This window comes from Canis lupus, chromosome 15 (assembly GCF_011100685.1).
Source record: "Canis lupus familiaris isolate Mischka breed German Shepherd chromosome 15, alternate assembly UU_Cfam_GSD_1.0, whole genome shotgun sequence".
NCBI lineage: Eukaryota > Metazoa > Chordata > Mammalia > Carnivora > Canidae > Canis > Canis lupus.
Window position 1 is genome coordinate 1,331,509 of NC_049236.1, and position 26,301 is coordinate 1,357,809.

The 26,301-nt window shown below is 46.5% G+C and overlaps 1 protein-coding gene and 1 non-coding gene across 5 annotated transcripts in view; both read left to right on the forward strand.

Annotated features, from left to right (window-relative positions):
* The window catches only part of HIVEP3 (HIVEP zinc finger 3), a 459,199-nt gene that overhangs the window by 93,691 nt on the left and 339,207 nt on the right, over nt 1–26,301 (forward strand). The gene's annotated exons all lie outside the window — the stretch shown is intronic.
* MIR8839 (microRNA mir-8839) lies at nt 23,028–23,152 on the forward strand. Its single transcript, NR_128785.1, has one exon. It is a non-coding gene; the product is annotated as a microRNA mir-8839 (primary transcript).

Genomic DNA, 26,301 nt, shown 5'->3' on the forward strand with positions numbered 1-26,301 from the left:
GAAGATGTATATGACACTTTACTCTCCGTTCTTCCTCCCCATTCTGTTTGGTGAAGGCACCCAGAAGACACAGGATTGTCACATGGGGCTCCTTTATCACACCCCTTAGCACCTCAGTCCGGGGCCGCTGGGTAGACTTGTTAAATTTGATGGGAAAGTCTGGCCTCTTCAGGCTAAAATTGTTTTCTTCTCCCCCCAGCACCCTGGTGGGTCTCCTTTAAGAGCCAGCTACTAAAGTGTACACAATGCAGCAGGGCAAGATGTGTTCAGCTGGCACCGTTGTTGGCTTGTCTCCACCAATTGTGTTTCAGAGGCAGCCACCCTCCTCGGAGTGGAGAAGGGTGTGCTGCCTTCAGGGTCCTTGCCAAGTGGGCCTTTGAGGCGTTGAGTGTGTGAAAGGGACCAGCAAGTAGAAGATGCATTTAGTCTGAAGTCCTGGCAGGTTCCAGGCCCCAGCTTGACGGGGAGATGATGTGGGGAAAGCTGTGTGACAACTGGATGGCCTTGAACTCGTCTCTCACTTCCTGCTCTGTGAGTTCCTGATGTCTCTCAGGTTCTTTCTGTCTCCACACTGTCCACCAGGGAGATCCTGACATGCTGTCCTTCGTTCCATTTCTGGTGGGATCACAGCATGTTTGCAAAGCTACAGACACACAGGGAAGGCAGGGCAGGGCACACTGGCTGGGTGAAGAGGCAGCTGGTGTTTCAGGCCAGGCTTGGCCACATGTTGACCAATGTTGTGTTTCATCTGTGAAGTAGGTATCATGAGCATAGCCTTACCGAGCCCACAGAAATGTCTTGAGCAGAAAATGACGTGAACATGGGCTCTGTAGCTAGCCGGCATGAGGATAACACCACAAGGATCTGAAGCTCACATTTTCACAATTTCACTTACCCTGTTGGGACCTTCGTGGTATAAACCAAGAGAGATGTGCTGAGGTCCATGAGCTACAGTTCATGTATTTCGGCCACTGCAGAACATTTCATACTTTCTTTCAGGCGTCTTCGTTTATGTAAAGCTCTAAGCGGCTTGGTTTTAATTTGCCAAGTACCCCTAACAGATTGGAAGAGATTGACATAGTACTTACTGTACAGGGGTTATCAAAGTTCTTTTTGTTAAGTGCCAGTAAGAAGTACTAGTAATGTAAGAAACGGGAAAAAGAAAACAGATGAAATGAAATTTAAAAGGCACGGGAATTAAAAGCATAGAGTTTTAGGGCATCTAATAAAAGTACTTAATGTAAGCAGTACAGTGAAATTTTATGTATTTTGATAGGTCCTCAGAACTCTGTTTTGTAGCCAAGTAACTGATGCTTAAGATGACCTTTATGCATCAAGAACAGTTTTTTAAAAATTTTTATTTATTTATGATAGTCACACACACACACACACACAGAGAGAGAGAGAGAGAGGCAGAGACACAGGCGGAGGGAAAAGCAGGCTCCATGCACCGGGAGCCCGACGTGGGATTCGATCCCCGGTCTCCAGGATCGCACCCTGGGCCAAAGGCAGGCGCTAAACCGCTGTGCTACCCAGGGATCCCCCATCAAGAACAGTTTGAATGACATTTTGTGTGTCCAATGTAAGAAGGCATGAGATTTTGCAGTAAACCCCAAAGGATTTTTTAAAAAAAGATTTTATTTATTTATTCATGAGAGACACACACACACAGAGAAGCAGAGACCCAGGCAGGGGGAGAAGCAGGCTCCTTGCAGGGAGCCTGATGTGGGACTCAATCACGGCACTCTGGGATCACGCCCTGGGCTAAAGGCAGACGCCCAATCGCTGAGCCACCCAGATGTCCCTCAAAGGATTTTTTTTTCTTTTTTTAGCATGATGTTTAAAGGAAAAAGTGCATTTGTGAAGGATAACAGAATCCTTGAAGTTTCTTGACAACCAGGGGCTTTCTGATCAAAATTATAACTGTAAAGCACTCCGGTTGAAATTAATTAAGAATTTTCTGACCTTTTGCTGAAATTTAGCAGAGAACTATTATGCTGGTATTAGTACTGCTTATGTTCTAACATTTGATGCTACAGAAGATACTAAGAGGGAAACACGGGAACCTCAGCCTGTCTTCTTGTGACCAGAGACACACTTAAGAGCCTTCCTGCTTGGTGACTTTAGTGCTGGAATTAATTGGAAGAGACCCCATGATAGAAAAGACGAAGCAGGAGAGGACAACCCTAGTGGCGTGTGTCTCTAACGTCAGGGTGGGCAATGTGGACTCCCCACTACTAGTGTGCTGTTGAAAAGCGAATCAGAAAAATGAATCCAGGCTGTCATGGCAACACTCTCATGCTGCACTGTGGTGTTGATGCAACTCCGACACCGTGCTCGAAACTGGAGGGGTATCTGAGTTACCCCAGCAGTGCTACACTTTGCCTGACCCAGTGCCGGTGTTCTTAGTTAACAATTTATTCCAAAAACAAATGCAGATAGCAAAAACAAAAGCAGAGGACAGTGAATTGAATGCTGACACTTCTTAAAGAGTATTTTTGAATCTGACGCATATATCAGAAATGTGAAGACACCAATTTAAAGTAGCAGAAGAGTACTTGTTCAATTTCTAGATGCACATAAATTCATCGTTTTGGTAGATCATTTTTGAACTCACTAAAAAAAAAAACGACAACAATAGCTGTCAATAGCAGGCCATTGAATATGATCAGAAGTGTTCAGAACTGTCCAGAAGTTCCATATGTATAAGCCAAAGGGTTACTGATGTAATAAGGTAGAGTAATAAGGTAGAGTAAAGGTAGTGTTCTCCAAAATCAGGGGGCTTGGAAGGCAGAGGAAGTAATGTGGGGGGGTGACAGAACCCCACTCAGGGGTCACACTTGGGAATATGTGCTTGGGCCATAGATCCAGCTTGTTGCTGAAAGCCATGCATGGTAGTGAGGTGATACTTCCCCTCATTACTAAGTGTTACAAAATATCAGGTGTGGCGGGCATTCTTGTGAGAAAAAGGCCAAGAGTGGGGCTTTATATCTGCACAGAGGTGCAGTGGAGATGAACTGAGAATGCCCCTCAGATCTGGGGAGGGAAGTCAGGGTAGAAGCACAGGGAAGTTTGTCTCAGGCATCTTGGAAACTCTGAACGCACATGGGTCCTTGGATTGGGGTTCAGGGCCATCTTTTAAAAAAAGTGAGGAATGTGTGCGTACCTGGTAAGCAAATAAGAGCCACGAAGAAAAATAAAAGTAGTGTCATAAATACATGACATGCTCTGCTGACCCTCTGTCACCAACGTGAGTCTGTTCAGCCATTCATGGGAGTTTCAGGCTTGGCATTAGAGGCTGAAGCTATCTTGAGATCAGAGGAGCCCTGATAAAAAGGAACTGATTTAGTTTTGATAGAGGAAGAATTCTGAAAACCCTCTCCATCAAGAGTCAATACAGCAGACCCTTGACGTTTTCTTTTTCTTTTTTTTTTCCTTGACGTTTTCTATGGATAGATCTCAACCTGTTGGCAAATCCCCAGATTTGCAAATGCAGAAGTATTTGCGTAGGCTCTCGATTTGCTTCTGAATCAGATTTCTGGCGGGAGAGGAGAGGTCCCCATGATTATTCACAGCCCACCGATGATGAGGGCCTTTTCAATGTGCCCTCAAGGAAATAAAGTTTCTCTCACTTCCAGAGGGTTTCTGTTTCCCTGGCCGGGAGCTTTGACGAGGCTCCCTCTCTAGCTAAGGGAGGATGCCCTGTAGCTTTATGATGCATCGTTAACACGTGTGCTTCGGGAGGAGGAAGATTGCCATTAGGGGTTGTTCACGAATAGCTGAAAAAGTGAAAGTTGAAGCTGCCAACACCAGGCATGGCTGGAGTTGCTTAAAAAAAAAAAAAAAATCACACGTGTGCAACCTCCCTGCACTCCCTGCACTCCCTGGTGCTCAATATATACTTAATACACTCTTAGAAACTTCCCCTGACTGGCAGCAAATCTCCGTGAAGAGAATTGGGGCATCACACAGCTGAAGCATATGGTAAAGGACTTAAAAATGAGAGCATCACCACCGAAATCTAGGCAAGAGAGACAGGACCTAGTCGTTTGTTCCATGCCCTCATTTTAAAAGATTTCAAAATTTGAGAAGATTCCAGGAGATTTAAAAAACAGCCAGCATTGTGATTGTGATTACATTAAATAAAAGAGTCAGAGCAAATGGACTCTGGAGGCCGGGCCTTGCTGCACCTTACCAGAGAGGTTCTTGCAAGGATGTTTCTGGAGTGATTTGGGTGGAAGCTCCTAGAATTTTAAGTGAGTTTAAGAGCTCTGCCGATTACAGTTGAGGAGATCGTCTTTGCCAAGCAACTAGAAACAGCAATTTGTTTTAAGAGTGTCTTATTAAATGTTTCTCTATGAACTTAAAAAATTTTTTATTATTATTTTTTTATGAACTTCTTTTTAAATAACATTAATAAAATAGCCTAAATTCAAAACAACGCTTACAAACTGTATATAATGGTGTAAAGTTACTTACCAGTCCTCTTACAAGAAATGTTACTCTTACCTGTGAAGAACGGTACCCCTATCCATCCTGTCCCATCTCTTTACTTTTGGGATCACCATTTTCTGGACATTTCTCTTTTCCCCCACGCTTTTCTTTATTGTCTTACCCTCTTCTGTTTCACATCCCTAAACAGTGCGTCTAGCTGTGTATGTCTGTGAGCTTTATATAAATGGAATCGTACTCTTGGTATTCCTTGTTCTCATGTTCCCGTTAGCCCATGCAGGCCAGAATGCTGTACTGGTTGGCAAACAAGTGGGATATTTCCAAATCTGTTGGTGGTAAGTTGCCATCCCTCTGCAACCCGCCCCCCCACCCCTGGTGCTCTCCTGACCCCTCTTCAAGTCCCTTCACCTTGGAAGGGATCACACCTGGCATGGCAAGGGAGCCTTGGGCCCACTATGCTGAGAATCCCTTCTGTCTGACTGTGGTGACTAGTTGTTCAGTGTTTCATTCTTGGATTTGTTTGTGCTGTTGAGTGTAGCTGAAATTTTTTCACTTTGCTGAACTGTGATGTTCTACTAGAAACACTAAAGTTATTTCCAGTTTTTTTGCTATTTTAAATATTGCTGCTGGGAATATTCTTGTTCAAGCCACTGCTGTCCCCTATGGTGAACACGTATGTAGGTTTTCTTAGGGAACATACATAGGAGTAGAATTACAGGTCAGAGACTGTGGACATTTTCAGGGCTACTAGACTGGTTCAAAATCAATTAAAAAAAATCAATTTCCATTGTGTTATGTGAATCTCACCTCAGTAAAAAAAAGAAAAAAAAAAGCTAATTTCCATTGTGTTTGGCCAGTTTCTATACCCAGCTGCAGTGTATAATTGTTCCTTTTGCTCAATATCCTTGCTAGTACTTTATGTATTGTTGGATATTGTCAGAAATTTTTGCCAGTCTTGTGGGTGTATAATAGTATCATACCTGCTTTTAATTTGTATACATTTGATTATTCAAGAGTTTCAGCATCTCTTCATATGCTTATTGACCGTGTGTGTGTGTGTGTGTGTGTGTGTCTGTGTGTGTGAGGTGCCTTTCAGATCTTTTGTCTATTTATTTAAAATTTGGATAGTTTGTGTTTTTCTTATTTATTTGTAGAGGTTATTTATGTATGCTGGAAACTATTTCTTAGTGTTGAAAATACGTTCTAATTTGTGGAATATTGCTGGATCCTTTTTTAGTATTTTTAGAGTGGCGGAAATTCTGAATTTTAACGTAATAAAATTTTATCTTTCTTTTAAAACCGAACTTTTTGTGTCCTTTTAATGATGTTTTCCCTACAGCAAAGTCATAAAGTAGTCTCTTGTATTGCCTTTTAAAAGTTTTAGTTTTGCCTTTCATATTTAGTTATTTTCCCTTGAGAATGATTTTTTCTATGGATTTGATATTCTTTATCAGGATAAGGAATTACCGTTCTTCAATAGTTTACAAAGTTTTTTTTTAAATTCATAAATGGATATTTATAAAATACTTTTCTTGTATTTTTGGAGAGAATTTATGTAATTTTTTTCTTCCTTTAATTTGTTAATGTCTGGTCAACTATTTTCTAATGTAAAATTAATTTTGTTTTCCTAGAATAAACCTGATTTGGTCATGATGGATTCATTTTGTTATGTGTTGCTAGATTTGTTTTACTTTTATTTTGTTTAAGAGTTGTGCATCTGTGTTCCTTCATGAGTGTATTGGACTGTGATTTTCATTTCTCATATTATCCTTGTCAGGCTTTTGTATCCAATTCTGCTAGACTTGTGAAGTGTGAGCTGTAGAATGTGTTCTCCTTATCTCTTCTCAAAACGAGTTATGTGGGGCTGGGATTCTTTTTTCCCTCAAGATTATTAACCTCTGATTCAGTTTCTTCAGGAGTTATTGGCCTATTTTCAGGTTTAATTTTTTTTCTTTGTAAGTTAGATTTTTAAAAAAGAATTTATCCATTTGTCTGAGTTTTAAAAATTTTTACCATAAAGTTATTTATGATATGCTTTTGTATGCTTTTAAGCTCTGTAGCATTTATGGTGATAATATCTCCTTTTCATTTATAATACTGTTGTGCCTTCTATGAACCTTTGTTGAATACCCTTTTCAGAATTTTGTCTATCTTATCAATCTTTTAAAGAACGAGTTATTAACTTTGTGAATCTCTCTGTCATTTATTTTGTTTTCTAGTCTGTTAATTTCTACATTAATTTTTATTATCTTCTCTCTTTAACTTATTTAGGTCTGACCTGTTGTTCTTTCTGAACTTCTTAAGTTGAATGTTTGACCTTTTTCCTATTATGAACATTACAGGTTGTGTATTTCCATTCTAACTTCATTGCACATTTTTTGATATGTAATATTTTTGTGTCATTTGGTTCTAAGTATTTTAAGATTTCCACTGTTATTTATTCTTTGACTCATCATTTATGTGTACCTGTGTTTCTTCATGTCCAGATCTCTCTTTGTTTTTCTTTGTTATTACCTTTTTGATACTGATTTCTAACTTAATTGTATCATGGTTGGTAAATGTTGTTTATAAATTTTACTCAAGGGATCCCTGGGTGGCTCAGCGGTTTAGCGCCTGCCTTTGGCCCAGGGCATGATCCTGGAGTCCCGGGATTGAGTCCCGCGTCGGGCTCCCTGCATGGAGCCTGCTTCTCCCTCTGCCTGTGTCTCTGCTTCTCTCTCTCTCTCTGTGTCTCTCATGAATAAATAAATAAAATCTTAAAAAAATTTTTTTACTCAACCTTTTGTATTTACATTTGTTGAGGTTTATTGTGTGAGACTTAGTATGTGGTCAGTTTTCACAGCGTTGAATGGATTCTGTCATTGTTAAATATAGTGTTCGGTGTAACTCTATTGGATGAAGCTTCTTAACTGTACTGTTCAAATCTTTTCTGTCATCACTGATTTTTGTTTGATCATTGAAGGAAGTGCATTATAATCTCCCACTGTGATTGTGGATTTTTCTTTCTTTTTATGGTTCTGCCAGTTTTTTGTTTTATATATTTTGGGTCTTTGTTGATATGTACCTACAAGTTTAGAATTGTTTTATCTTTCTGGTGAATTGGATCTTTTATAATGGGGTGGTATTTGTATCTTTAGTGATTCTTTTAGGCTTAAAGTCTATTCTGACTGATATTAATAGAGCTCTACCTATTTTGCTTTGTTTAATATTATCTGAGGTGTCTGAAACACATTCTTTAGAATTTTCTTATGTGAGGGTCTGCTGGTGACAAGCTCTCTGTTGTTCTTTGCTAGAAAATACAATAAATTTTCCCTTGTTTTTGAGAGCTCTCTTTTCAGGGTAGAATTCTAGGTTGACAGTTATTTTCTCTCCAATACAATGAAAATAGTATTCAAACATCTACTGTTTTCCACCATCATCTTTGAAATCTGCCATCAGTCTTGTGTTTCCTATGAGAATAATCTTTCTTTTTCTCTACTTTTGGATGTTTATTTTTTTTGTCTTTGGTGTTCAATATTTTCACAAAGATGCACCTGGGTGCATATTTCTTTTAATTTCTTAAACTTCATACTCATTAGACTTCTATAATCCATGTGAGAGTATCATTTATGGGAAATTCTTAGCCTGTCTCCTCAGGCCACAAAAGATGAACCTCAAGGTCACTTTGTTTGGCAGGTATCCTCAAACTGGCTTTAGGGCTTGGCTCCCATTCTGAGTTCTAGCTTTTACTTGCTTTTCACTTGAATATATCTTATAAACTTCCCAGCTCAGTAGTCATTCAAAATGTTTTTCTTTAGTATCCAGTTTTCTTTGTTGTTTTCAGCAGAATTGCCTACATATCTAGTCCATGGGGCTTATAAGTAAAAGTCTACATAGTTTTCTTCAATACCACAATAAGCCTTAATACTTGTTAAACATGAAAGACTATGCTGAGTCTACTGACAGGATATATGTATTTATACACATTTATTTCAATGGTTGGTCCATTCCATGGTTCATTCAGTTTGAATGAACATACATATTTATATATATTTATACATATTTATATTTCATACAGTTCATTCATGGTTGTTCTTAGCAATGTAACTCGCACAGGTTTCTTCCAGGCTAAGATAGAAGACTAACTGGTGCTAATGGTTGGAATATGTATGTTTTAAACCTGTCAGTAAGAGTCTTACCAGAATAGAAATGAGTGACATTGAGTGGTTAACAGTTTAGCCTTTGTTTTTTTTTAATGTTTTTAAAGATTTTATTTATTTATTCATGAGAGACACACAGAGAGAGGCAGAGACATAGGAAGAGGGAGAAGCAGGCTCCCTGTGGGGAGCCTGATGTGAGACTCAATCCCAGGGCCCCGGATCACAACCTGAGTCAAAGGCAGATGCTCAACCACTGAGCCACTGAGGTGGCCTCAACAGCTTAGTCTTTAAATGGAGTTCATCCACTGCTAGGGGGTTAATTCTTCTTTTTTGGTAAATTGGGACAACTGATGGATTTTTAGCTGATCTTCAGCTCCACACATTGGCTGCCCTGTTTTGACAAGGCATTTCTTCTGGATGTAGCTTTTTTTTTCCAAACCTGGAATAAGAGGTAATTAAGATTAGAGATAGTCTTTTTGCTTTTCTGCTCACTAAAGGCTAAATTCTCAGAATTGCTACCTTTTCTCTTGTGGATAGCTGTTTTTTTGGTTTTGTTTTGTTTTTCCCTGTTTTGGTCCAGAGTCCCACCTTCCATGTTACCCTTATCTCTTCATTCTTTGTTATTGAATGATAGGCCTTCCCACCTAGGGACCAACTCTCTTTTGGGGGTAAAAATAAAGGAGTGCAAGTATCCAGTTCTCTAAAACTGGCTCTTTCAACTTTCAGCAAGCAGGACGTGGGGACAGCTGGCATCCCCAGACCCTCCCACTGCCCATGTGGCTGGGTTGCGCTTGGCTGAACTCAACTTGCATTCTTTTTGGCTGAGGGACTTTATAACTCACTGTTGCTAGGAGGGGTTTGTCCAAGAGAGTCCTGACTGGTGAGTCTCATGTGGTTTACTCCTGGGCAGGTGGGCCCTGCTGCTCACTTCCTGGTGTATTTCTGAGTGAGGGGCTGCTGGGTTGTCATTGTCCCCTTCCCTTCCTGTGAGCCTACTAGTGGTGGGGCATAGCAGATGGACATTCCGGCTGCCACGGACCCCCTGCAGGCCCAGTGAAGGGAACCGTGCCAGTCTCCTGTTCTGTCCCCATTCCTACTGCCTGCCTGCCCTGTTAACTTCTCTGCTCACCTCTCATCCGGCTAGGGCAGGGACGCCCCAAGCGTTAGAGAGCCAGGCAGAAAGTAGTTGGGTGAAGGCTTCCTCTCTCTCTCCATCCTTTCCAGGGTTTATGATGATAGGAGCTCCTCTTGCTGCTACCCCAGAGCAGCGTGGCAGTTGCTTTCCTTGTTCTCTCCACCTCTTTTTCTCCCCTGCTGCAGCCCCTCACCCCATTGCCAAAGAGTTTGGAGAGAACAATTCAAGGGTGAATGATATTTTTCTTGGACAGAGACAAATGACCGCCCTTCTTCCCAAGGCCAAGTAATTCTTGGAAAGATGTTTCCTCTTTTTCATCTAATACATGCATACTTTCTATCTGGGAGGCAGAAGCCACAGAGGAGCCCAATGAGAGAGCCTCATGGGCTTGCCAGCCTTCTCTGTGGGTCACTGGCCAGTTTTGCTGAACATCTGCCCCTCTGAAGTAGGCTGAGAATCAGTCTCCCTGGATGTCTGAGCATTTCCACTAATTTGTAATGGCAGTGCTGGAAATGCTTGGGGCTCAGGGGCCTGCCACTAGCTTGGCAAGGACAGGGAGAGAGTAGACTTTCAGGAGAGAGTGGAGAGAGGGATGGAAAGAAGGAGAAAGGAAGGTAGGAGGGAGCAAGGAAGGAGGGAAGGATGGGAGGAAAGAAGGAAAGGGGGAAGGAAAGAGGGAGAGAAAGAAAAGGAAAAAAAAAAAAAAAAAGAAAGAAGCAAAGGAAGCAGAATGTATATAACTCACTCCTGAGCCCAGAACCTCCCAGGTGGGACTGTATGACATCAAGTCTCTTTTTGAAATTGTGCACAATGGACGTATAACAAAATTCACCCCTGTAAGTATACAATTCAGTGAGTCTTGACAAACATCTCTACCCATGTAGCCACACCACTCTCAAGATACAGGACATTTCCATCATCCCCTAGAAGTTCCCTTGTGCCTCTTTGTAGTCGAATCTTTCCTTCCACCCCCTTCCCTTCCCAATCCATCACCGCTCGGTTTCCTGAAGCCAGAGTCCTGCCTCTTCCAGAACTCCGTATAGATGGAATCTTAAAACAAGGGCTTTTATGGCTCCTGAACTTCTTTTACTCAGGACAGTGCTTTGGCAACTCCCTTGTGTCGTGAGCATCAGCAGCTCATTCCCGCATGGCCCCGGTACATTCCTTCACTCGGATGTAGTGTATCCGCTCACCTGTTGATAGATATTTGGGTTCTTTTCTGTTTCGGGCTGCTATAAATAAAGCTACCATGCACATCCACATACGGGCTCTTGTGGGTACCTATCTTTTCCTTCCTCTTGGGTAAATACTTAGTCAAGTTTCTTTTCTTATTTGTTGCTCCAGCAATTGGAAAGGCCATTTTATCTCTCTGGGCCTATCAGCCTGTCCCCCAGGGGTGCCTTCTATTTCCCTTCTTATGGATGAGCATGGAAATAATGAAGGGATGTGGACACCACCACTGGTGCCAGCACCTAGTGTATCCCTCAGACATTGCGTTCTGTTTGTCCACCTGTTTGATACCCTCGCTAGACTAGAGACAACGCGGCACAGGGATAGAGAGCACTGGCATTGGAGCCAGACTCCCAGAATTCATATTCCAACTCTGTCACATGCTAACTGTGTGACTATGGACAAGCTCCTTTTTCCTTAACTTCCAGGTGCCTCAGTTTCTTTATCTGCAAAATGGGGATAAAAAGAGTACCTACTGAATGAGGTTGTAAAATCTTGATAATAGATATGCTTAACCCATGATAAATACTATGCTGTTGCCGGGTAGGGATATCAGGGTCTGGAACACACATGGTCAGAGCTCTTCTTAGCGGCTCATGATGGGACCAGAGCAGTTCCCATCGACTGCTGTGTTGCCTGGCACCCCCACACTGGAGCTCCCATGGGGTAACAGGCACTGCCTTCACACTGGGCAGATAACACTTTTTTTTCCCTCTTGTCTCTATCAGCTCTTCTCACTTGGGCTCTAGCTGCTTCCTTTTAATTCTTAAATTAAAATTCTGTCTTGGCTCTCTTGTGTGGTTATTATGCTTTGAAACCCATAACTGCAAGTTGCAAGGGAGTCCCACTTGTTTGCTTTGTCCCAGATCCTTCCCTCAGTTCTGGGTCCACACACATCAATCATAGAGGAAGCAAGGCCTGGAAAGGTCCCTCCCACACTCTGGGGTCCTCACACCCTGGTTTGCGTGAATCTTCTCATATCACAGGGCTTGAGGCCTAGGTTGATTAGAGATATGGCAAGGGGGGCATAGGCCCAGGTAGATTTTCCTATAGTTCCATCAAGGATGTAACTGTCAGGGCCTTGATCGTAGCCAGGGTTGTGGATGCCCATCCCTGACCCTGTCACCTCTGCAAGGTAACAACTGAAGCTCTCCTTGGGGGGTGACTCTCTTAGTGGAGTGAGGGATATGGGGCCCACTGAGTACATAATTGGAAACGAGGACTTAGCCTAACAGCCCTACATTCCAGGAAACACTCTGTGGGTGTGACCTTTTTCTCTCCAAGAATAAGATGATTCTGGGCCAGGATGATGAAAAGAACTAGAGAAATCAGAATGTGGGATTGATCTTTGATATTTGCCAAAGCGAGAATAATGCATCCAAAGTACAGTGTTCTGTGGGTCTGTGGGGAGGCTGGGAGCTCTGAGCAAGACAAGGTGGTGACCACTCTGGGCACTCTGGGTAAAGCATGGCATTAAACGGTTTCCATGGGGGGAATCTCTGGGTGGCTCAGTGGTTTAGCGCCTGCCTTCAGCCCAGGTGTGATCCTGGGGTCATGGGATCGAGTCCCGCGTCGGGCTCCCTGCATGGAGCCTGCTTCTCCCTCTGCCTGTGTCTCTGCCTCTCTTTCTCTGTGTCTCTCATGAATACATAAATAAAAATCTTTTTTTTTAAAAAAAAAAAAACAACAACCCTCCCCTCCCCCGGTTTCCGTGGTTAATCTCAGTTAATGCACTCCAGTGAGTTAGAAGGTAGCAGCCATGTGCTCTTAGAGCAGTGGTTCCCACCTTGGGGTGCCCTGATTTTATTGGTCTGGGGTGAGTCCTGGGCACCTGGAATTCTAAACACTGCTCCAGCGATTTTAACATATAACCAAGACCAGGAACTATTTTCGAGACAAAAAGAATTGGGCTTTCAGAGGTCAAAGTCACTGGCTCAAGGTCATACATCTGTGAGTGGAGGTGGAGGATAGGAGCGCAGGCCTGCATGACGGCAGCACTTGGACAGGGCGCCCCATTCTGTGTGCTGATCCGAAAGGTGTCAGCATCTGCCCCTGGTGCTGGGCAGGAAATGGTCCACAGGGACACAAAGATGCTGATGGCTTTCCTAGCGCTTCCTTGCTGACCCAACACTCTTTAGAGACTGAGCACATGCGTGCTCTGAGCCTGAAAGGCTTCCAGGACAGAAAGTCACTGGCCTCGGCTCCTGGCCCACTCGGGAGAGCAACATGCCATCTGCCCGCAACTCTTGGTCTATCCTTGGTTGGTCACATCTGGATCCAAGAAAGCAAGGGTGGATTTTCTTGTTTTTATTTTATTTTATTTTTTAATTTTTAAAAATTTTCTCCTAGTGTGACTCCATAGCCAGGCATGGGGTCTTGGTCCTTCCTGAGCAGGGCAGGATGGGGGAGACAAGTGCGGTGAGTAGTGATCTTTGCCATCCCCTGCCTCCCATAATAACTGCGGCAATGGGACTCCCAGGAGCTCGGTGCTTGCTGTATGCACCAGGCACTGCTCTAAGGGCCTGACACATATTAGCTCCTTTTATCCTCACAGGAGTCCTGTGCAGTAAGTGCTATTATTATTATTATTCCATTTTTCAGATGGGGAATGTGAAGCACTGAGAGTCCGGTGGCAAAAATGGGCACAATCCCAGGCGGTCGGAGTCTGGGGCTCACTCTTAATCCATCAAACTAAACTGCCTCCCAGGGATCCTATTTTGCCTTGTGTTTTAATTGTTCCAGGACTGTCATCTGGTGATAGATTAACTTTTAGCACAGGGGCATCTCTCCATCTCCCCGTCTCTGGCACAGAGCTGGATTCATAGCAGGTATTCAGCAAATATTAGCTGGTTGATGGATTCTATTTTATTTAAATTGATTTTGTTTCGGAGGGGTCTGCTATATCCCGAGACTGTGATCATCGTGAGTGTGTTCCAGGAGCGTAGTACAGGTTACTCCATTTTTCTACTTCTTGACTTGTAAGTATTTCTAAATACTCCAAGTACCTTTTCAGAGGTGCGCACCGCATTCAGTATTGGTAGCTGCCCTAAATTCTCACCCATATCGGTTTTCCGAGAGGAACACTTTTGTGCACTTTAGGAGCAGATCTGCCTTTGAAGGATTCTTTTCCAGAACAGAAAGGATTCTAAATAGTAACGGCCCCTCCACCATCCAGGCCCTGGAAATGAAGTCGTTTGTATGTTGGGCTCTTCCAGGACAATCCGCTCAAAACTCTGTCCCGATTGAGTGGCAAACATCATTGGCGCTCTGCCCAGACACCGTTGGATCCCGTTGACAGGTTCTGTGCATCTCTGGGTCCCCCGCAGCTTCTGTGGCTTTTGCCCCTGTCCCCTTCTCCAAAGCACTGTCCTCCTGCCAAGCGAGCTGGAGCATCGGTGGCCAGTATTAACCGGTGCAGGACTATGAAAGCTCAGCTGCCTTGCCGTGGGGAGGAGATGCCAAACTCTGGACGAGGCACAATGTATACTCCAGAAGTCTCCTGGGATCAGGGCAGAGGCTGGGACTTCACCTGGGGTCAGACCCCAGCCTGGCCTCTCCCCTTCTCTGTAGGGCTCTCCCCATTCCTTTCCCCACTTCCTGGGGACATTTCTTTGATGAATCCCCTGCCCTGGGATCCCTGTCTCAGGGCTTGCTTTGGGGGCGTGTGCCCTAAGTTCTGGACAGTGGGTTGGATGTCATTTAAACCAGAAAATATCCGGCAGCCTGGGTGGCTCAGCAGTTTAGCACCACCTTCAGCCCGAGGTGTGATCCTGGAGACCCGGGATCGAGTCCCATGTTGGCTCCCTGCTTCTCCCTCTGCCTGTGTCTCTGCCCCTCTCTCTCTCTGTGTCTCTCATGAATAAATACATAAAATCGTAAAAAAACAAACAGAAAATATCCCCTCAGTCTCTCTTTTAAGCTTTTGTGCCAGTGTCCCACACCTGCCCCACTGCTCTCTCTTCTTGGGGCATCCATTCTCACCCCCAGCACATCCCTATCCATAGCTTCTGCTGGCAGCCCAGCCCCTTCCCTGCGCCCCTCCCCCCCCACGTAGTAACCCAGCTTGTTTCTACCCTCTGATTCTGTTTCATTCGCTCAGTATTCGACAGGTATTTCTTGAGTCTCTGTTCTGTGCCAGGCGTTCTGCTGAGTACGGGACGTACCGTGTGCATCGCGGAGGCGAGGCACTTGCCCTGGCGGCCCTTACACTTCCAGGGAGGGAGGAAGACAGTAAATCGGCAAACAGATGAATAAGCAGGGTGATCGTACGTTGAGGTGACGGCTGGGCAGGACATGCCGGGTGATGTGCCAGAGGACAGGCTTGGGGGCAGCCAGTGAGATCCAGGCCCACGTCGCACCTCCCGCTTGCTCTTCAGGCCTCGCGTGTTGGTTCCCAGCCACACCTGCTCCTAGTGAGAACACCTGTGACCTGCGGCTCTCGGTGTGGATGACCTCATTCAGGCTGCATCTTCCTTGCCCTCCAAGTAGCATTTTATGAAGTTTAATTAAAATTCTAAAAATCTTCTTTTCTTCTCTTGGCTTCAGAGGCACGACCCTCTGCTGATTTTCTTCCTCCTTTTCTGGCTGGTCCTGTGTGGCCACCTTTCCTCCACCCCCTGCTTGGCCATTAAGAGTGGGAGTACCCCCCCCTCCAGAAAACTCTTCTTCCTGGGGCCTCTCCCCAGGGGGCACACTTCATCTCCACGGTTTCTGTTTCCATGCATCCCGTCTGGACTACTCTTTGGAACACCTGACTTTCAATTCAGCCGTCTTCTCAGCATCTCCACCTGGATGACTTAACACAGGTACAGCTTGGCTCAGTGTCTGCTCACCCCCCACCCCCCTCACCCAGCCGCTGCCTCCTGCCTTTGAGTCTCTCCTCTTCAGATATCCTCTGTCTCAGTAAGGGGCACCCCTGTTCCCCCAGGTGCTTAAGCCAGAAAATAGACGACTTTACCCTCCCTCCTTCCCATTGCCCATCACACCTGAGCTTTCTATCACCAAGGGCCATCCATTCCTCTTCCCAAGGACATGGTTCTGAGTGCGCCCACTTGTCCATTCTCACTTCCACTCCTCTTGTCCAGGTGCTGCTCCCCTACACACCTGCCTTGACCCTTCCAGGCTATTCTTTGTGCTGGCCCCGATCATGTCAGAGGCTGAATGAAAGAACTGAACCGTCTTAACACAGCCTGTTCACCTCCCCGCCTCTTCTCTGCCACTCGCCACCCACCCCCCTCCTCCTGAACAGCGTGTTCTTTCCCAGGTATGAGCTTTGCTTGTGCATCTCCTTTTCCCTGGAAAGTGTCTGTGGCCAGGCCCACGTTGTTTGTGAAGGAGCTCCTTGCTTTTTCCTTGAAGTGTTGCAGTCGTGATGGGGATGGGGTGGGGTGAGATGGTGGGAGAGACCACTGCCATCTCTCTTTTCCCTCTCTTTTGGGAAATTTGGTAGAGATCAAGGAGGCTGTGGCATGCTGGGGGTAGGGAGGAGGGAGTGGGTGATGTCTAACACGGGTGCAGGCAAGAAGGGGGTCCATTGTCTATAGAGAATTTAAATGCAATAATAAAACCAGTGAAAAGTCTATCTGCTTTTTACTGTCACCATGGATGAGAAATTTTTAAAAAATACTGATGATGAGATAATTTTTCCCACTGAGGAAGACTGTTCTCCTCCTCTTCCCTGGGTCTAGGAGTAACTCCTGGAGTCCACCGAGAAATAGTAGCAGGAACCCTGGCTTATTGACCACCATGTGCCAGGCGCTTGTTAGATGCATTAGGATTCTAATCACGTGACCTCATAGTAGTCCTAAAGGACAGGCAGGATTGTATCCATTTTAAAGGTTAGGAAACTTTAACTTTAACTTTAAGGATACCAAAGAGACAAAGTCAGTCCACATCCTGAACTGCTGGTGGGGAAGCCCTGAACGTGGGCAGCTGGTCCTGAAGCAGGTGGCTGTGTTTGGCCTGGTGCAAAGCGAGCTTTGTGATCTGGTTCTGTTTTTCCCTCATGAGGCCTGTGCTTCCAAAGACTTCGCTTTAGGAGAGGCCTTTGGAATTCAAACCTAACCCCCAAACACTCCTGACAAGGTCTGGCTTCACCAGAATGCCAAGGTCCTGCCGATAGGGGAGGAGACTGGGGCCTGCAAGCGGTCGGTGCAGAGACAAGAATGTAGATTTGGAGAAAAGTCGGGCTGGATTTGAATCCTAGACCTATCACTTATGTGACCTTGGGAATCTTATTGTCAGGGAGCCCATTTCTTCATTGTAAAACTGGGATTTTGGTAGAAACTGACTTGAGAGAACCCTTGGGAGGGCATCGTGATTGGAGGGCTGTGATGCCACCATCATTGTGCTCATTCGCATTAAGCATCAGACCCTACAGTGGATGGTAGCTCCTGGAAGAGGAAATGATGTGTAATAGACATGTGACAAACGTTTTCTTCCACACGGAGGTCCTCAGGAGCAGTGTCAACATCAGTAGTTTTAGGGGCACACCCCACTCCTCAGTGGGGTCCATGGAACAGACAAGAGGGTGCTGAAAGCTCCTGACCAACACGGAAACCACGTTATATGGGAAACCAAATTTCTGGTTGAAGCCATTTCCTGGTGGTGCCAGGGTCCCCCCCCCTTTTTTTTTACAATCAGTAAAATGGATATTTTCCCTCAACATAACACCTTGTTCCAAAAGGAACGTATTGATATAATTCGAGACATCACAGCAGATGTTTGATTTTTAACAGTTTTATTTGTATTGGCTCATTGAGGCTACAAGGGAACATGCACAATGGTGGTAGCTGTGCGTTTCCCCTTCAGCATCTGGTTGGTGCCTCTGTGGCAAGGATGCCAGCCCATGGGAGTGCAGGCGCTGCACTTCCTCTTTGCAAAGAGCCGGTGGAGTGGTTGGTGTATTAATTAAGCAGTGGGTTTTTAATGCTTGCTGAATGAATAGATCTGCTCTGTCTTCTAGCCTGGGAACCAGAGCGCTTAGATTTTATGTTATTTCCCCCAAACAATCAATTCTTACAACACTCCAGTGAGAAAATAAAGCCTCTGTTTGCTTCAGCTGGAAGGAAGCTTGATTTGTCTCTCTTCCTACCTGTAGAGACGTTGTTGCTTTCAGAAAGTCTGACTTAGATGCGGCCCTGTGCTCCCCTGCCCTCAAATTCTGAGAGAGGAAACCTTTCTATCTCCCGTTGTCTCTCCAGCGTGCAAGGCTGTGGGTGTGTGCATGTGCACATGTGTGCCGCACATGCGTGTGTGTGGCCCATCACCTGCGGGCAGGCTGACCTGAAGATGCAGCTCAGTCCCGAGGCCCTGAGAGAGCCCTCCTCTGAGCCAGGGCAGGGATGTGGGCTGGAGGTGCAGAAGCTCTGCAGACAGGAGTTCTGGACCCTTCCTCCTGGGCTGTGGGAGAGCGCGAAGTCAAGCCTGCTCTAGGACAATGCTTTTTCACGGTGTGGCGTTGGCACTTCTTCTGGGGTTGGACCCCAGATGACTTCCTTCCTCTCTCACCCCATCCCACCTCCGAGAAAGAATGGCTGGGAAGGACAGGCCTCCCCTTCTGTCGTCTTGGCTTTGTGCCCAGGAACGGTTGTTTACTGGAAACTAAGTTTTTCTTTCTTAGGTGGATAGAAAGAGCCGGACTTAGTTTGATATTGATGTGGAAAGAACTTGGGTTCCAAGTTTTGTACCCAGACATTGAGCGACAAATAAACAAGACAGGTGAAACCAATGTTTTAGGGATGACCAGGGCTGCGTTACCACGTAGAGAGGCCGAGGCTGTAAGACAAAGATGTCATTGGTTACCCAAGGGAGTGAGCACTTGGGCTTCTGTCCTCCTCCCTGCACCTCCTTCCTTCCCTCTCTCTCTGCCCCGTTTTTTGGCCTCCCTGTCCTCCCCCCAGCACAGAAGAAGTAGGTCATTCAAGGAACCACCTTACCTGAAGAGTTTGGGTGTCACCCACAAATGTGCTGTCCCAGAGGTTGAGCCCAACAAAGTATCTCTCCAAGACCAAACCCTAGCGAGACTCTTCTGAGCCCTTTATCTACTGGGATTCGACTTCTAAGCTTCTGTGTTGTCCAATTTCAGCAAGAACCCTGCTAATTTTAAATTTCTGAATGTCTTGGTATAGTCGCATGTTTTGAGAATGGAGGTGTTTGAACATTTGCCATTTTCTGGGTGTTGGAGGGGAAAGAGAAAAAGCCGGTGGCATGATCCTTCATCTCAGGGTTCAAGGTTAGTGCAGATAACTAGGGTTAATGCCAAACGAAGGCCAAGAAGCCACATTCGCTGCATACCTTTATAGCAGGGGCTAAGTTAGGTATTTTTTTTTTAAAAAAAGATTTTATTTATTAATTCATGAGAGACACACAGAGAGAGGTAGAGACACAGGGAGAGGTAGAAGCAGGCTCCTTGCATGGAACCTGATGTGGGACTTGATCCCAGGACCCCAGGATCATGACTTGAGCCGAAGGTAGATGCCCAACCGCTGAGCCATCCAGGTGCCCCAGTACACAGTGATTTGAATAGTGCCTGGCACTTAGGAGCTGCTATGTCAGTTTTGTTAAAGATGTGCAAGGTACGTGCTCTGAGGAGTAAGTCACTTGTATGAGGCCCTTGAGCTAGTAGGTAGTAGGTTGGGATTTGAACCCAGTGCTCTCTGGAGCGAGGTTTCTCAACATTGGCCACTGCTGGCATCTTGGGCCAGATGATTCTCTGTTGTGGGGGGCATCCTGTGCCTTGTAGGGTGTGTAGCAGCATCTCTGGCCTGTGCCCACTAGGTGCCGGGAGCGACAGCCCAGCTCCAGTTGTGGCAACCCAAACATCTCCAGACATCCCCAGATGGCCCCTGGGTGCAAAACCACTCCTGGTCGAGAACCACTGGGCTGCAGGGACTCCCCCTGGGAGGGTGTAACAACGGGCTCATTTTTCAGTTCTAAGGCAAAAAGCTCAATTTCCAGTTATCACCTTTCTTCTTTATAGACCAGCCGTCGGAGAAGGCTGGGCCCCGGGTGGCTGCTGTCTACACACGCAGCAGCCGAGAAGTCTCTGCATCAGGGCCCAGGCCGGCGGCCGCTCAGCCACAGTTGTGACATCTTTTCTTTTCCTCCTCTGGGGAGGCACGAGGGAGCCCATCAGGGAGGCAGGCCCAGCCTGGGCTGCTTGGAGTTTCCGTCCACAGCAGGCAGCGCTGGTGGTGTTGCAGCCAGACCCACGGGGCCGGCTTTCCCTGGAAGCACAGCTGCTGGCTTTCACTGGAGGTGGGTCGTGAAGGTCCCAGAGCAGAGGGTCCGCAGACACCAGGACGACTCATGCCCGTGGCTGCTGTGTCATGGTGCCGCCTCACCGAGCGCCTCCTCTCTCGTGGGCCTATTTCCCGGGCTGGTGTTCACCTTGTGGACTTTCCTGTGCTTTCAGCAGTGCAGAGGCTGCCTCCTGACTGTGACGGGCTGTGGCTCGGTGTTGGGCAGATGTGGGATGTGTGCAGAGCACCCAGCTGAGCTGAGCCATGCTCCCTTTGCAGGAACTATGCTGGCCAGCCGCTCGGTGTCTGCCCAGGTGGTCAGAAAACTGAGTTAGCAGCACCTGTTGCTCTGGATGGGGGTGGGAGTCGGGGGGTAGGGGAGGTAAGGGGCAGAGGATAGTTTTCTTTTCTCTAAGGTAAAGCTGTAGTGTTTGGGCCAATGTAAAGAGGGTCCTATGCAGATGATTGTTTTTTGTAGGTCAATGGTTTTATTTTATTTTATTTTATTTTATTTATTTTATTTTTTAAAAGATTTTATTTATTTATTCATGAGAGACACAGGCAGAGGGAGAAGCAGGCTCCATGCAGGGAGCCCAACGTGGGACTCGATCCAGGGTCTCCAGGATCACGCCCTGGGCTGAAGGCGGCGCTAACCGCTGAGCCACCCGGGCTGCCCGGTTAATGGTTTTAAATCAGTGCTCATGGCTTGGGTGTCCCAGATGTTTGGTTCTGGTCCAGATCTTGCTCTTCCCACGTTCTGGTGCAAGCTCTTTTCCCAACATGCTCGATTCCTGTCCAACCGAAAGGTGGTATTTGGCCTCATGTTGAATTGAGGCTGCGGAACAGACAGTTCTCCAGTGTGGACAGGTCTGGAGGTGCCATTCACATGAAAATCCCTCGCAGAATTTCTCTTTCGTGAGTTCAACTCTCCCCTCTTTCCGTTGGAAGGCCTTGGCTTTGTATAAACTGTAAAGTCAGGATGCGGGAAGACGGGTTTGTAGGGTATGTGGTGGAAGACAGCTCCTCAGTGAACACAGTTGAGCCCTGGTCCCCTCTGAGGGCTGTGTCTCAAGTGAGCTTGGGCCCTAAAGCAGCCCGAATGGCCACTCAGAACAGAGAGAGGAAGGGGATTGCCAAGGACTTGGGACCGTGCAGTGAGGAAGCCTCATTTGTTCAGCTACTATTTATGGATGCTAGCCGGGCACTGTGCCAGGGATCCAGCGATGCCCGGGGAGGTCCTGGTCCAGCGGACCCAAGTCGACTAGATACCCAGAGCAGGAGGGGGCGACCCCTCAGTGAGCATGGCCCTCGGTGCAGTAATGCATGCTGTCATCCCTGCCACTGCCCCGATGCCACTGCCTTACGGTGGGGAAGCACACTGAGGGGAAATGAGTTTGTGTTTTTGGCCAAGTTAAATGAAATCTCCGAATCCCTCCATTTGGATACCAGCTGTCTTCTGCAAGTAAAAATAAATGTGAGACCCAAGGTGGGGAGGTAGGTTTGGGGCTTTTGTGTGATCTGCCTACTGCTCCCATGGTTTTGTCTGTGATCCCGCACCTCTACTGGAATGCTTGCCCCTCTAACCCCGGGGTCGAAGAGGAAGACCAGCAAGTTTGGACACATAAATCCGACAGCAGACAAGGTCCCCAGAAAGGACCAGGTTGTGTCTAAGGCAGAGGTACTCCCTCCAGCTGAGAGCTTCAGTGCAATCAGATGGCGGTGGCAGTCCGGGGACCCTGGAGCCCCTGGGTCAAGACAGCGTACTGGTCAGCCCAGCTTGCCTGCTCACTTCAGGGCTCCCATGTGGTGAGAGCGGGACTGCCGGGAAGCAGTAGGCCTCCCAGGCAGGCTAACGATCCAGACCTCTTCTTTACAGATTATCTGATCATTTATACGGGGAGGCCCACGAGTGGTGCCTGCGCCAGGTATTTATTTCCAGGTGAGGGCACTATCCTCTTGGGCCCAGGTCAGGCCCATTGACTTTTTGCAGGGTTATGTAAGGAACCTTGTACAGAGACCAGAGTTAACTGCCTCACATTTCTCATTCCCCTGAGCTGGTCTACAGCCTCTTAGAGGGTTGTGTTCCAGGCAGGTGCCTGGCCAGCGCACACCTTGCTGGGACTTGGAGTCAGGATGCTGGAATCAGGCACATGAGGGCTTGAAGTCTGGCTCTATCAACTTACCAGTCAGGTGATGGGTGAGGGTGTTCCTTCAGTTCTCTGAACCTCAGGCTCCCCATTTGTAAGATGGCCAAGGATTAAATGAGAAACTCTATCATAAGGGCCTATATGGGGTTCCCTGGGTGGCTCAGTCAGTTAAGCATCTGACTCTTGATTTCGGCTGGAGTCATGATCTCAGGGTCGTGAGAGGGAGCCCCCATCAAGCTCTACTCTCAGCACAGAGTCGACTGGAGATTCTCTCCCTCTGCTCCTCTCCCTGCTCTTTTCCTCTCTCTCAAAATAAATCTTTTTTTTTAAGGGGCCCATAACAGTGCCTGTCCTATGGTTCTTCAAGACGTTAGTTGTCACTTGCCCAGGCCCTTTCTGGCTTCAGGGTCCCCCCTGTGTGCCCCAAGCATGCTCTACAACTTGTTCACTTTTCTGTTCTCCCATTAAGCTGGAAGTTTCTTGAAGGCAGGGGCTGGGTTTAGTTTTCTTTATGGACCTGGTGTCTGGAACAAGGCAGTCAACACAGAATGCTTGCCACATTCCAGGCTCAGTTCTGAGTACTTCACGTGTATAAATGTATTTAATGCACACAGTGACCCATGGGTAGGTGCACTCTTATTATCCCCATTTTACAGACAAGGAAACTGAGGCATGGAGTGCCTGAGTAACATGCCCGGAGGCACAGAGCTAGTAATTGGCAGAGCCAGGATTCAAGCCCAGCGAGGCTGCTCCAGAACCCGGGCTCTTGCCAGCTCCGCAGGCTGTCTCCTAGGAGTTGTTCGAGGGGGTGGTGAATGGATCGGGCAGTGTTATTATTAGCAGTTAATGCTGGGCAAGTCGCTTATCTCTACTAGGGCTGTTACTTTGTTAGTAGTGAGTGTAGGTCAGGGTTCTTAGGAGGGTGAGATGGGAGTGATGAATGTGGAGGGCGCTGCGGTGTCAGCAGGGTCCCCATCGTCATAGTCCTTTCTTCCTCCTGGAGCTCCATGTGAGAGTGGCTGTGGGCTGTGCACTTCCATACCCTCCTTTCTCTGGGGCTCCCCACCTTCCCAACTTTGGGCACCAAAATGTAGGAGAAACGTGGGTCCCTCACTCTGCCGGGCCTTCTTCTTCTAGGACTCACGGAACGTGTGCCCTTGGCAGCCCCTGAAAGGAGCTAGAAACGTCCACTCTACCCTTTAATCTCAGAACATGGGAGGTTGGGGATATGATCTATTTCTGAAGCCAGAAGGAGAGCGGAGGCCAAGGGTCCCTTCAGCCCCCCCGCCCCCAGAGAAAGGGGGTGCCACCCTTGACACCTCTGCAGGGTCTGGACTTGGCAGTGGCACTTCGGGGAGTGGGGTGGCAGTGGAGGGAGAGGCATGATGCAGCGGGAACTCTGCACTTGGTGTCTGTAGACACCCTGCTGTGCACAGCTGTGACTAAGGCTCCCAAGCAAAGCACATGTTAGAGAGAGAGAGAGAGAGAGAGAGAGAAAGTGTGTAAAGACACAAATAATCAGGATTTTGGAGCTAATATTTCTACTCCTTATTCTTTCCTGGGTGTGATTTTTTTTAAAAGATTTATTTATTTGGGGTGGGAGCAGAGGAAGAGAGGGAGTCCTCAAGCAGACTCCTTGTTGAGTGCAGAGCCCATCCCAGGACCCTGAGATTGCAACCTGAGCTGAAATCAAGTCGGATGCCTAACTGACTGAGCCACCCAGGCACCCCCCTCGGGTGTGATTTGAATCATTTCCTTGGCTTATGTGTCTAACAATGTCCTTGTTCTCTGTGAGGCTCCCCACGTCAGCCAGCTGGGGTTGTACTTCCTCTTTGGCGTTCCCTTGGCTCTTCTGTGTCACCACGATGCTCCACTTTGCTTTTCTTTCTGGACAGGCCTGTCTTTCTGCTACTTCTCCTCCTGTCCTCACATGTCTGCCATACTCACCTGAAAATGCCCTCTGTTTGGGGGAGAAGAGCGTAGATATGTCTTATTAATGAATATTTAAACCAGTTGAGCTGAGCAATAGAACTTCTGGGGATGATGGAAACATTCTATATTTGCACTGTCTGGGGCAGTAACCACCAGCCACACGAGGCTGTTGCTTACTTGAAATGTCACTAGTGCAAATAAGGAACTGCATTTTTTTTATTCTGTGTCATTTAAACTGAGTATAAATAGCCACATACGGCTAGTGCCTGCCTCGTTAGACAGGGCAAGTCTAGGGAATATGGCACCTGGAAGCATCAAATCAGGGCCAGTTACGTTGTGTGGGGATGTGGGATGATCTGTCCTTAATCTGGGCACTTGATTATTAATAGGGTCAAGTTTTGTCAGTGTCAGGTCCTCAAAATGCCTCCTGCCTGCCTACCCAGGTGAGGTAGAAGACGAATTAATGCATTGGCTGTGGTGATAGAGCCTGTGGCTAATTTATGACCCTACACCCTTCTGTGTTCCAACCCAGAGCGCCCAATGACTGGGTGCACGTGGGGTGAGTTGCAGGGAATCCTGAACTCAGGGCGCCAAGTCTTGCAGTCTGGGGTCTGCTACTTCCTGGCTGGAGCACTATTTCACCTTCAGGGATGGATGGAGATTTTGGTAGGGCTTGAAGCTTATGCAAATTTTGGGCACCTGTTTAAGAGAAAAAAAATATATATAAAATCACAAATACAGAATGAGGTCCAATTGTGAAAATTTACTTAGAATGATAAAAGAAATCACATCCAACATAAGTTTTAAAAGCCCGACATGTATCACAAACTTCACAAAATCCAGAAAAATCACCACATGTTTTTTATGAATTATTTGCCTACCAAACCTCTATACTTCTTTCCCTTCACATCCTTTGGCTGAATACTCTTTGATCACCTCTTCATATGATAATGACTTTGTACTTTTTGTAAAGGGAGATTGAAAAGATCATTTAGTTTTTCTCCTAGCATGGTTGACGAAACTTGTTTTTTATTATTGATAGTCGCAATGCATAAAATATGACTTCATCAACAGACATCCACTTTTTGCTGTATGGCTACAGGTTTGGGTCCTGCTGTGCAGGAATCTTCTATTTTGCATAATTCCCATCCAAAAAGGGGAAGAGGATTGGTGGGGCTGTGTTCAATGTTTCATCAAATGCATTTCTGACGGGAGAAAACTTCCCTTTTGGAGTAGCTATTATTGTGAACGAAATGACCCTCCTACAATTCCACATGGCTCGTGACTGGAAGAAATGTTCAAAGACAAGCTTCTGGCTCCGGGTATTTTAAACCTTGTTTTTCCTCCCCTGCCCACATATCTGAGGTGCCAGATGTTGCACCTTTGAGTCTCAATGACAGTGAGCTGGCCCAGTGGGCGGTAGGCTTGTTCCTGGAAGCCCGGGGGATAGCTGAGGAGGCAGCGAGCAATAGCCTTGCTCTGGATGGAAGGGGCCAGAGCCACACAGAGAGATCCCACTACACCTAAACTAAATTTATCTGCAAGTCAGCTTCCCCTTAGCTGGCTCCCCAAATGCCTGTAGCGACTCTAAGTGCATTTGACACAAAGGGAGATGCAACAAGAAGAGATGGAAGAGTGGAAAGAGGCACTGTTTCTAACCAATTGCAACTAAAATAGCTTGATTTTGTACATCCCCCCCCCCAAAATTATATGATTCTGTAAATACATTGCTAGAGCCTCGAAAGGGACCCATGCAAAGGCTTTGAAGCTTTCTTCATTAGTTTCATGGTCAGTCTTCACCTGTTCTTTGCTCAGAACCTCAGGATCTTCATCTGTAAAATGGGAATAATAAGGGATGCCTGGGTGGCTTGGTCGGGTGAGCACCGGATTCTCTTCTCTTCTCTTCTCTTCTCTTCTCTTCTCTTCTCTTCTCTTCTCTTCTCTTCTCTTCTCTTCTCTTCTCTTCTCTTCTCCTCTCCTCTCCTCTCCTCTCCTCTCCTCTCCTCTCCTCTCCTCTCCTCTCC